Raw genomic sequence first — 12,867 nt, forward strand, 5'->3', positions numbered from 1 at the left:
TCAGCCACGCAGGCCTGTCCCTGAATCTTTTTCTTTCTTTTTTTTTTTTTTAATTTATTTATGATAGTCACAGAGAGAGAGAGAGGCAGAGACACAGGCAGAGGGAGAAGCAGGCTCCACGCACCGGGAGCCCGACGTGGGACTCGATCCCGGGTCTCCAGGATCGTGCCCTGGGCCAAAGGCAGGCGCTAAACCGCTGCGCCACCCAGGGATCCCCCCTAAATCTTTTTCTTTACCCCAACTCAAATTCAAATTCCAGGCCTAGGGTAGAATGAAAGGAACTCTAAGATCTTAAAACTGTAGGCAGATAAAGTTCCCAGAAGGGTGTATGTTTCTTCTTCAGGGGATCATGTTTACCGGACAGGAGCTTTGCTCTCTTTCTCTCACCTCTGTCTAGAATGTTATTCCCTTTCTCTTTCTCCTAGTAAATTTCTGTTTATTTGTTAAAGCCTCATGTAAATGTACCCCCTTTCTGAAACCTTCTCTGATTTTCCAAGGCCTATTTAACCATATCCTCCATTGAGTTTGTATTCACAATGTGGAAACTCCAACATTGTGACACAGATGGATGGATACCTGTTTTCCTAAAGTGTGAGCAACTTGAAAGCAGTGGAAGCTCACTTGATAACTTGTTCAAGCAAGTGAGCGTGGAAGCTCACTTGATAACTTGTTCATTGTATTTACCTATATGGAATAAACATACCAACATGCCCTGTACTTATATACAAATTCCCAAGAATTTTTCACAGTTGAATAATCTGGAGGAAGAATGAGCATTTCTATCGTTAGCAGTATGGTTCCACTATGGTGTTCACTTGATAAACTTGACCTTAACACTATTTGTGCCGTGTTTTTAATCACATACATTTCATGCACACAATATAGGGTTCATATGTAGTGAACATAGCAATGCTATAAATATTAAGAACATTTGCGATAAGAAGGTCCCTTAACGGTATAGCACAAGTATGATCAAGTGACATTCATCCCATTAAAACTCAGAAACGGTTTAATGGAATCTTGCTTTTTCAACCAGTCCTTCAGTTAAGAACTCTAGCAACTCTGACCAAAGTATCAGATACCTCTTCAACCCCACCTAAGGTTCTCTTGGTCTCACAGTCTTCGGGGTCCTTGGCTACCTGTTTCTCCCCAGGCAACATTATGGTGACTAGTACTGTGTGAGCACCAATTAACTTCCTATTTACCTGTGGCTGTATGAGGTGCTGCGGACATAGTCAGAGCCTGGGCACATGCAGCTTAGAAGTGCCGGGAATTAATGGTCTATGGGGTCATTCACCTTTGACCAATGAGAGATAGGAAATATTGAAAAAGTCCTGTGAAGTGGTCCATTAAATGCAGAGAAGTCTCTCTGAAGACAGTTCTGTAAGATCAGTTAGTGCTGTTGGACATCAAGCAGTGGCCAGCTAGATTGTGCACACTTAATATTTGCTCTCTCCTTCCTACCCCACTCCTCTTTTCCTGCATTACTCCCTCTTTGGGAATGCACTCCTTCCCCCCTAAATTATTAACAAATAATATTTTGTAACTGGCTATTTTTGTTTCCTAGGAAAACAGCCTAAAAAGATAGTGAATGAATATTTATTAGACACTAACTAGGAACTGGGCACTATTCTAAGTGCTTTAAAAAAGCATAACATGAATAAGGTACAGTGTCTCCTCTTAAGAACAAGAGAGTCAGGTGGGAAAGTAGCAGAGCTTGACTGAGGTACATAGAAAGATCATAAGAAAGTTGTAATAGCCTATAGGGTTCCAAGGAAGAAGAATATTTATCAAGAGAAATCCAACCAGCTACTCCGTGGCCTCTGGGTCCTAGTATGGGAGCCCAACCTTTTCATTTCTTTTCTGCCTCTCCTTAGAGCTGTATGTTATAGTCTAGTTACCTGAAGATAGAAAGACCTTTTTCTTTTCCAAACAACAAGCAAGGAAGTTTCCAGAGAGAATTGGGAACTGTATTGTCAGCTGGAGAAAACAACAACAACAAAAAACCCAATAAAGTAACGAACACAAATATTGCATATTCTTCATAGATAAGGAGCTAATCGGCACAGGAGATTAAAAGAAAGTAAGAGTTGGTCCTACCCTCAGATGACGTTTAGTTTACTTTCCAGACACAAGCTGACAACCTTACAGAGAAATTCATTCCTGTGGTGGCAGACTGCTTTCCTACCAGGACCCTAAGCTGTTCTTTTCAAGGAGCCTTTTATGACCGGCTCTCTCTTCCTTTTGTCATGCAAAAGGCACAGAAGTTTCTAGCTCAGAGTCATGCAGTGATGGTGCAGGTAGATTTTATTTTTTCCCCAGAAAATCTCTGCAGGAGTTTCTCATATCACTTTCCCTAAACAGGAAAATGATTATATAGATTTAGAGTTTGAGGGGGGTAGACTGTAGGGAAGGGGCTATACTGTGATTTTACTCATCCTAGCCTGGGTTTCACGTGAGTGAAACTTAAACAGTGAAATCAGAACGACTCTAAATCTAAGGGTTTTATTTATCAAATGTGAAAGAGATAAAATGTTCCGTTTAAAGAGAAGTGGCTCTGACTGATAGGTAATCCAATATCCAATCTAAAGTATGAAAAATATCACCCTTCTGGTTCACTGCAGCTGTCTTGACGTAGTAGTATCTCGCCCCTCTGTTCTCTACCTTGCTGCCAGTGCACTCCATTGACTGTGGCACCCCTAGGATCTGAGAGGGTCATGGATACAGGTGAAAGAGGGAGCTCATCTTTCTGGGCAATCATATGTTTAGTTATAGGAAATGTTGCTGTGACAGCCCATAGCACATCTATTTTAGGGGTTGGACTTGTTCTTAAATATTTGAACATTTTTATTTAGAGCACAAAGAGTTTTATGAATGGAAATGATTGATGACAACTTGTAGGTCCCCACATCTGTAGAGGAACCAGAACCAGTTCTTTGTCACCGAGAAAACACTGTGTCTCTTCAGTGGGAACTTGCAAACATTCTGTCCCAGGTCAGATGCATGCCTCAGGAAGAGTTCCCAGACCTGGTCCTGCCTGAAGGAGGAATTGACGGGACAATGGGCTGGGTGAATGAGAAGATCCATCACTCACTGTGGCACTGGGCCCGGAGGAATTTGTCCCCCCCCCCCTCTTTTTTTTAAGGTTCAGTGATTCTTTCTTTCTTTCTTTCTTTCTTTCTTTCTTTCTTTCTTTCTTTCTTTCTTTCTTTTTCTTTCTTTTCTTCTTTCTTTCTTCTTTCTTTTTAAAAGATTTTATTTATTTATTCGAGAGAGAGAGAGAGGCAGAGACACAGGCAGAGGGAGAAGCAGGCTTTATTCAGGGAGCCCGACGTGGGACTCGATCCCGGGTCTCCAGGATCAGGCCCTGGGCTGAAGGCGGCGCTAAACCGCTGAGCCACCCGGGCTCCCTGGAATTTGTTTTCAACTAGCAGCTAAGCTGTTCAATTTAGATTTGGTCTAGAAAAAGAAGGAAGAGGAGGATGATAGAGGATTCTAGAAATTGGTGCTATGCAACAGGGCCAGCAGCTCAGTGCTCCTCTAGGTAACTTCCCATCCTCTACCTCCTGGAGACTGTCCAGGTAAGAATCTGAGAGTTATGCTTTGTTAGAAGGCAAGCAAAGGCCCAACCTTAGAGCATGGAGTGCCTCCAAAATCCTCTGTCATTACCCCCTCATTAGCTGATTAAGGCAAGTCCATTCATCTTCCCGAACCTCAATGTTTTTTTAACCCACAAAGTGGGATAACTACGGAATTGTTGAGATAATCAAGTGCTATGTTACTTATAAAAAAGGTTCACAATCCAAAAAACATTGGCTACATATAATTATAATAATAACATATTGGGAAGGGTTCACATTGTTGGCTTGAATACAGTTGGTAAAAGTACTCTGAGGATATGTCTCAAGTGCTCAGAAAAATACAATGATGGGACATTGCCTTTCTGTGACGTATGACTTAGAGGCATTGCTCCAAAAAAAAAAAAAAATTCTACTTGGCATGAGATTGGGCCCCCAGGATAGAAATATAAAGGTACTTCTCCTAAATAGCAGCTGATAGGTATTGGAAAGAGAAATTAATCTCATGTTAGATTTATAGCCCCATAATAACAGTACTATGACTGAAGTACCAAAAGTTTTGAAGGTAAAATGTTTATGCTCTTGAAATGCTTAATAACCTTTCCTGCATAAAATGGAAAGGAGATCAGTTCAGAGAAAAATAGCAAAATGTCAAAAAAAGGAATAAGTGAAATATTTCTTGCAGGTGCCCAAGCAGAGGGGAGGGGCAGAGGGAGACGGAGAAGCAGACTCCCTGCTGAGCAGGGAGCTCCATCCCATGTGCCACTCCATCCAAGGACCCTGGGATTATGACCTGTGATCATGACCTGAGCCGAAGGCAGATGCTTAACTGATTGAGCCACCTGGGCACCCCCTTGTAGGACTTCTTGAACAAGCCCAAGACTCCGTGATATTCATTCAGTGTTGGTTTTTATGCAAATGGTTTTAAAGTGTTATCAATCCTCTAATTTCCTATTGATTACACTTTTCCAAAGATGTATTAAGAGCATCTGCTAAACTCTTTCATTGAGAGTTTTCTCTTGCCCTGAAAAAATTGGTCTGAGCCACTGAAAGCCACAGTGGTCACCCCCTCTATGGTCAGAAGGTGAGGGTGCAGCAAGAACATAGAAGCTCTCTTTTGCAGAATGAGGCAAGCTAGTCTCACCTCTCTTTGTACCTTTCCTCAGTCTTTTCAGAAATGGCTTTGGCTAATAATCAATCCAAATATCCAAACTAAAATATGAAAAAAGTCACCCATCTGGCTTACTGCAGCTGTCTTGCTTTAGTTAGCATCCCTGCCCCTCTGCTCCCTACCTGTTGCCAACACCCTTCATTGACTAGTGCAGCCTGGGGTCTTAGCAGGTTAAGGATGCAGGTGGAAGAGAGCTCATCTTTCGGGTCATCTTCCCCCACGCCTCCCAGCAGGAATAGTATTGCTCTGGCTGCCCACTCCCTCCTGCTCCTCCTGTCTTTATCTACCCTGGGCTCTGGACTTGCCTTGTCCTCCCCATCGAATGTTACCCAGACCACCTGGATGCTCCCCTGCTCAGTAAACAGAAAGCTCAATCATTGCTTTTCATCAACTACTGGAAAAATAATAGTGGATCATTTTTTACAGTTGGACAAAGGAAATGTGAGGAAAAATACTCCTTGATATGTAGGAATAAATATTGCTTAGAAGAATTTCAGGCAAAGAGTTAAAAGAGATTTTGAGTCCTTGAAATGACACTTTTGGGTGACTATGAAGGCAGGAATTGGAGGGAGGCAGTGCATGTTGGCTGTTGGATTGTGCATCTTCTAGCCTGTGCTGCCTCGGCCAATTTTAAAGGGAGCTCTCCCCAGTGTGGGAAAGACTAAATTTGAGGAAGGAAAAAAAAAATCAAATTTTACTTCCTATTTGTAGTCCTGGCTCACATATGATGTGAGAAGTAGTGGCTGATACAAAGACGTCTCACACAGAGGTCTCCTGCTCAGAAGCCAGCCCTCCAGAGGACGGGCTATAGTGGCTATTCTCAAACGTGGTCCCAGACCAGCAGTGGCAGCATCACCTGGGAAGGTGAGAAATGCAAATTCTTGGGCCTTGCCTTAGACCTCTTGTAGCAGAAACTCTGGCTCGAGGCCTGTAATCTGTGTTTTGATAAGACTTCCAGGTTAGTCTGATACAGGCCAACGTTTGAGGACCGGTGATGGAGAGGTAAAGACCTGCACTCTGCAGAGGAACATATGATGCACATCACACCTGCACCACAATTTGTACCCCAAGTTGTTTTAGAAAGATTTTACATTGACTATCCTTATTTTGAATTACTTTAGGTCACAATCTGAATGTCTTCATTTAGTTATACAATCAACTCATGATACCAGATGCAGAGTTGTGAGGGAATGTCAGGTAACATACATGAAAAGACTATTTGACACTGAAAAGCAATATGAAAATACCAGATAAATCATTTCTTTCCTAGCCTCTCTCTTTTCCCTCCCTTCCTTTCCCCTCTCTTTCCCTCCACTTTTCTCTCTCTTCCTTCCTTTCTTTATTCTTTCATTCCATATTCCTATTTTCCCTTTCTTCCTTACTTCTGTATTTTTGTTATATATGTATGTTATCTATATTTCCTTGGTTTTAAATTAACGTTAAATGCTCCAAATATTGAATTAATTTTTACTCCATTAATTATTGTATTTACAAAAAAAATAAAAAAATATTTGTTCAGTCCTCAAAATATGTTTATTCACCATAACCCTTCCTTATCAAAGAATTGTTTTATGAATCTGAGTATCAGTAAGTCAGAAATATTTGGATTAAATTGCCCAGTTATCTTTTAAACAAAACATGGTTTTTAAATTATGGGAAAAATTCCTTGGAAAAATAAATTTCAGATTTGTGAAAAAATGTTGGATGTTTCGATTCTGAACACCGTTAAGGTCATACACTGTTGATACAAAATAGTTGGTGCTTTATCTATTTCAGGATACAAATAATAATGAGGGAATATCCATGGACACACTTTTTGATTTATGAAATAGGTAATGCCTGTTTCATATCATATCTTAAAATCTAATGTTATACCTGATAATAAATGAATCCCAGAAATAATTTATACTCATATATGTATATACATGTAAGCATATATATGTGTATTACATATATACATATATACATATATATAAAACACTACAATTTGACAATTGTGTCTCACTTCACAAGTCTTTTCTTTCAGAAAGACACTATAGTATAGTGGAAATGGAATTTAATAGGCTGGCATTTGAAAAACAGCCATGTTTGTGTGTGACTACCTGATGGGCAAATTATTTTACCTTAATGATCATCAGTTTTCTCATAAGTAATAAGATTAGTAATATGACTCTATAAAATTATAGTAAAAATCAAATTAAAAATCTGTGAATTATTGCAGCGGCCTCCTATTTATTTATGGTTTCCTTTAATTAGTGATGAAAGTCACCCCTCCTCCATGAGTAAATGGAATAGACATAGGTTCAGATACAATTCTGATATATTTAAGAGCAGTGGAGTCGCACATATGAAATACTATTTTATGAGGTATTAATAAATATTTACAGATTAGTTTTGATGCCTAGTTAATAACAAAAATGCTGCTAGAAAAATGAAGGTGCTGATGAGAAAATTGGGATTTTTGGTCTATAGAATGCCAAGAAATTTACCTCTCTGAATAAACAAATTATTTAGCCGAGTACAGACGTAATTTATATGCATTTCATGAATTGAAGCAGTAATGACCCATTGGAATATTGCTTGCTCAGTTAGGCTACATTTTAAATTATTGCATATATAGAAAAGAAAGTATTCAGTTTCAAAAATATATAAAGCGATAAAATCAATTCTAAGTAAAGCCATTAAGTTATATTGATGTTGAATGCTTCATTGAACTGGGTTAAGGAGCTATATCCAGTCATGTGAAAGAGATTTTCATTTTTAATTGTTAATGAGCAGTTCTAACCATGGCTGCTCCTCTTTAATTGGTTGAAGTCTTGCTTAAGAAATGAAAGTACAATAAGTCTCTAATCCTATTCCTTATCCCTAGCCTACCCTTAAATTCTCAGCGCTTAACACTTCTTCCTGAGTTTCCTGACTCTACTTCTCCTGTGCTATCTCCACCACTTGAAAATCCTTTATATTCCTGAGAGATTCCTCCAAGAAACCCTTTTTCTATTATCTTCTCACCCCCTTAAGTTGGAGAGAATGTCTCTAACCTTTGATTCTCCATGGATTTCATTAATGATGCTTTACTCTGGTTTGTTTGGTAACTACTTATGCCTGTGGCCCTGTGAGCCCTCTGGGGAGTCTTCCTTTGACATCACCTGCAGTGTCTAGAACACTGCCTAGCACAGTACCTGCCACATGTAAGTGTGCAGAGTTAAATTGTTCTAGCAAAGTTGGGAAGTGTTGTGGGCAATATGACATGGCTTGGGATAATTTCTAGAGCGAGAGCCAGATTCAGCTCACATGTTTGACTGAGTAAGCCATTTTGGCTATAAAGATAAAGCCACACATGCAAACAATTTGCTTCATCACAGATCTCTTTCATTTGTTCCATGTATATTTATGCAAAACCTACGTACTTCCTCCTCTATTTTATTTTTTAAAATTAGGGCCAAATATACACTGGCCTGGGAAATATATCTTTCATGTGATTTTTTTTTTTCTGGAATGGACACACTGACACTGCTACACTACACAAAAGGCAATTGATAAGATACAAACCATGAAACATAGCATTTCTAAGGTGCTGGAATAGAACAATACCACCTTTAATGTGCACCCTTAACATCATTTTAGTTTTTTTATTTCTCTACTCATGAGACATTCTTAGAGTGAAATGCTTACTACCATAATCTACTATTTTTCACAGTGTAGATGTTACTTCATTATAACACAAAGTTGAAAGTTTGATGAATAATGGTGTTCTTCATGTTGATTTGAATTGATTCCAATTTATTATCTGAATAATTAACTTTTCATTGCTTTTAACCATGAAAGTCTAAATAAAATTCTTACCTAATGCCTATAAATTCTTCAAAAATATCATAAGAGAAATTCTCAAATATGATGCAAATATGTAACTGAGCAAGTAAACAGACACATTACTTAATTAGTCATTAATGCAACCAAAGAGTAGAGAAAAAAATCTTTTGAGTTAGTGTTTTCATTTTCCCTGGATAAATAGAAGAATAGGATTATCCAAGAATAGGATTATTGGATCATATGTCATTTCTATTTTTACTTAAGTAATTTTTAATTTTTTGAGGAAACTTCAAGCTGTTTTCCACAGTAGCTGTGTCGATTCACATTCCCATGGAGAGTGCACAAGGGTTCCTTTCTCTCTTCATCCTCACCAACACTTGTTATTTCTTGTCATTTTTATTTTAGCCATTCTTATTGGTGTAAGATATCACTGTGGTTTTGACTTGCATTTCCCTGATGATGAGTGATGTTGAGCATCTTTTCATGTGTCTCTTGGCCATCTGGATGTCTTCTTTGGAAAAATATCTATTTGGGTCCTCTGCCCATTTTTAAATTATTTTGGTGTTGAGTTATGTAAATTCTTTGTATATTTTGGTACTAACCCCTTATTGGATCTATCATTTTCAAGTATCTTCTCTCATTCAGTAGGTTTTCTTTTTGTTTTGCTGATGATCTCCTTTGATGTGAAAAAGCTTTTTATTTTGAGGTGGTCCTGATAGTTTATTTTGGTTCTCATTTCCCTTGCCTGAGGAGCCATATTTAGAACAATGTTGCTATGGCTGATGTCAGAGAAATTATTGCCTGTGTTGTCTTCTAGAATTTTTATGGTTTCAGGTCTCATGTTTAGGTCTTTAATCCATTTTGAGTTTATTTTTGTGTGTGGTGTTAGAAAGTAGTCCAGCTTCCTAAGTGTCTATCAGCAGACAAATGGAGAAGGAAAATGTGGTGTATGTGTGTGTATATATGTGTACATATCGTGGAATATTACACAGCCATAACAAAGAACAAGATCATGCCATTTGAGAAAACATAGATGGATTTAGAGGGTATTATGCTGAGTAAAATAAGTGAGACAGAGAAAGATAAATACCATATTATTCCTTTCATAAATGGAGTATTAAAATGAATAAACAAAAAGAATTAGGATTATAAATACAGAGAAAAAACTGATGGTTGCAGTGGGAAGAGGTTGGGCAAAACGGGTGAAGAGGAATGAGATATACTGGACTCCAGTTATAGAATGAGTAAGTCACGGGAATAAAAGGCACAGCATAAGATAAAGTCAATGATATTGTAATAGCAATGTAATGGGGCAGATACTAGCTATACTAGTGAACACAGCATATAAACTTGTTAAAAATTTGATTTCCTACATCTAGTTAACTCAAAAGTGATGAGGCAAATTAGAGTAGACACATATTAAACATGATTCTTGCACTGTGGTCCTTCTTCTCTCAATGTATTTCATTTGCTCTACCAACCCTGGACAGCTGTGGTGCACCAGGGAATTCTATCATGAGTCTCTCAGAGAAGGATAAATGGACAGATTTGCCCAAAGGACAAAAAGGCAAGAGGAAGAAAGTAATACAAATCACGTTGTTTTTGTTTTGCTTTTCTCCAAAATTATTAGGAAATATTGTGATGGTCTTTAATTGGATTTCACTGGTTCTGCAAAGGAAAACCTAGATTCATGGCAGAGAAAGATGTGACAAAAAAATTAGCTGATCCTTTGTAGAATCCCAAAAAAAATACAATAGATGAATAAAAAATATTCTTACATATTAATTGAATTTAATAAGTATAAAGTTATAAAAACAGTCTCTTAAAATATCATTTTTCTTTTTTTAGTTTTTCTTTTAATTTTCCATTCTTGCTTATCCTGACTCTTAAATCATTATGATAATTAACTCCAGGAAGATATTGTAGGGTTTTAGATGAGATGCTCTTTTAAAAAGGTCTAACAGAGTAAATTTTCTGAGCAGTAAAGGGGAGGGTGGTGACCTGATTTTTTGTTTTACTAAAACATGGTTTGTTGCTGAGAGATTTATGAGAGTGAACAAGAGATCAAAGATTCTTTCTGAATGTTTGAGGTTCAGTAAACACCAAATTATTACCTTCCAAACAAATTTCTATTTTTGAAAAAAGCCCTTAAGATTAGAAGGTGAAATTTAATCTATGTTTGAATTATTGTCATTTGTGTCAGCAAAACATTTTACAAAGCTAGTTCATATTCTTGAAGCAATTTGGGTTACAGTATGGAGAAAGGAAAGAGGATGAAAGGAGAGACAACATTGAAATTTTTAAAATAATATTTAATCTCAGTTTAACAAGTGAAAACAAAAAAAAATTGATACTATTCTTAATGTAATTTCTTTATTAAGTAAGTGCAAATATGTTAACTACATTTCACACTACCTTATTTCACAAAGTATAAATTTATTAACTAGGTGAAAACTTTGAAAATGTATTCTCCCTTTCTGTAAATTGCTGATAAAATGCTAAATATTTAGAATAATATGAAGGAATTAGGTTTTATGTGTTTCCTGAATGATTTGAAATCAGTGATAAAGACATATTGACTTGGGATAATAAACTTTAATTTTTGATTACACTGATGATTACTTTTTTCATTCCTCATTTTCATTTACCAGGTGAACAGCAACATCTGCACATCTGACAATTGCAGAGTTGTGATATTGACATACATAACAACATATATAGTTATGTTTCTACACTGCTTGCAAAATCAAGAACACTTTTACCATCTAATTTTTTTTAAAAACGTTCCTGCAGCTAAACAGGACACCACAATTAAAAACACTCAAATTACTCAATGAATCAGTACTTCAGTTAAAGTAAGGCTATTGGATATCTTGATGTGTCATTCTCTATTTTATAACTATTCTTGACCTATAAGGTCAGGCCACATATATATTATACCTTTCTATTTTAATATACATTTGGAGGAGAATTTTCTCTTGATAAGCAAAGATTTCTTTTCTTTATTGACAAGAAAACTGGACAGTTCTTTCGAAATGGCTGTTCTTCCAAGTTGCCATTGCCATTTTGGATTTATGGTGCCCAAAGTAAACATATGATCATTCATATGTGATCTCCATATTTTTACATTTCATTTCTCAAAATGTTACTAGGACTGCTAATGTGATTCACTCTGTAGGCACAAATGCTAGAATTATTAATTTTCAAGGACCACAGTGATAGTCAACTGCAGAGCTGGGATTAGAACTATGGCATATCTTGGCTCCAGATCTGACCCTCACTGCATTATCTTCCATGTAAATTAAGAAATATGAAAGAGTTTCATGAAAGGTCAGATAGAAACCAATAAAAACAAGGAAATGCCAATTACATCAGTGGGTAATGTAATACATGTGTCATAGAACACATACTGTTTCCAGAAGACACTTTGCACATGATGAGCTACAGCTTTCATCTCAGCCTCTGTTTAAAACCATGTTCTGAATATAATGCTTTTCATTTAACACTTAGGTATTTGGAATTTAGAGAGGTATTTCAAGATCCCAGGTTAGGGTAAGTGGCATGTGAATTATAATAATATTATATTTTGCTAATGAAATATGTATGTACAGAATCAATGGGAAGCCTTTAAACAAAAGTGATGCTTTGGGCCCATCCGTTTATCAATTGAATGAGAATCTCTTGTTAAAAAGCTTCCGAGGTGATTCTAGGGGTTTAAAAAGAATTGGGAACACCTGACCCGCCTCACTAGATTGTTAAGACTAGTAAGTAATAATTATTATTTATATTCAAATCATTTATTGTAGTGTCCAGCATATAATAGTTGCTCAGGAAAAGTTCTGTATTGATTTGTATGGTATGTTTGTTGAGAATACCTGCATTATCTCAATGAGAACTATAACCAAGTTTTTGGCATACAAACACAATTATTATACAATAGGTAGAACTCAAATGAGCATTGATCCTAAACGGGCCTTAATCATGGCAGTATAATACTCAATACTAGAGAGGCCAAACAGCAGAATTACAGACTTGACCTTTGACCTTTAAAAACATTATCAATTGGGAAGATAAAACACTGCATTTTGATTTGAGTGAGCTAGAATTAGCTGAGGATTTGTAGTAATGAAGATAATTATTCATGTTGTTTTCACCAGTTTTTTTTATTTTAGACTTAGTTATTTACTTGAGACGGAGAGACAAAGAGTGAGTGGAGGGAGGGGTAGAGGGAAAGGGAGAGAGAGACTCCTAAGCAGACTCCCAAGTGAGCATGGAGCCGACATGGGGCTTGATCTGAATCCTAAAGCA

This window comes from Vulpes vulpes, chromosome 1 (assembly GCF_048418805.1).
Source record: "Vulpes vulpes isolate BD-2025 chromosome 1, VulVul3, whole genome shotgun sequence".
NCBI classification, from domain to species: domain Eukaryota; kingdom Metazoa; phylum Chordata; class Mammalia; order Carnivora; family Canidae; genus Vulpes; species Vulpes vulpes.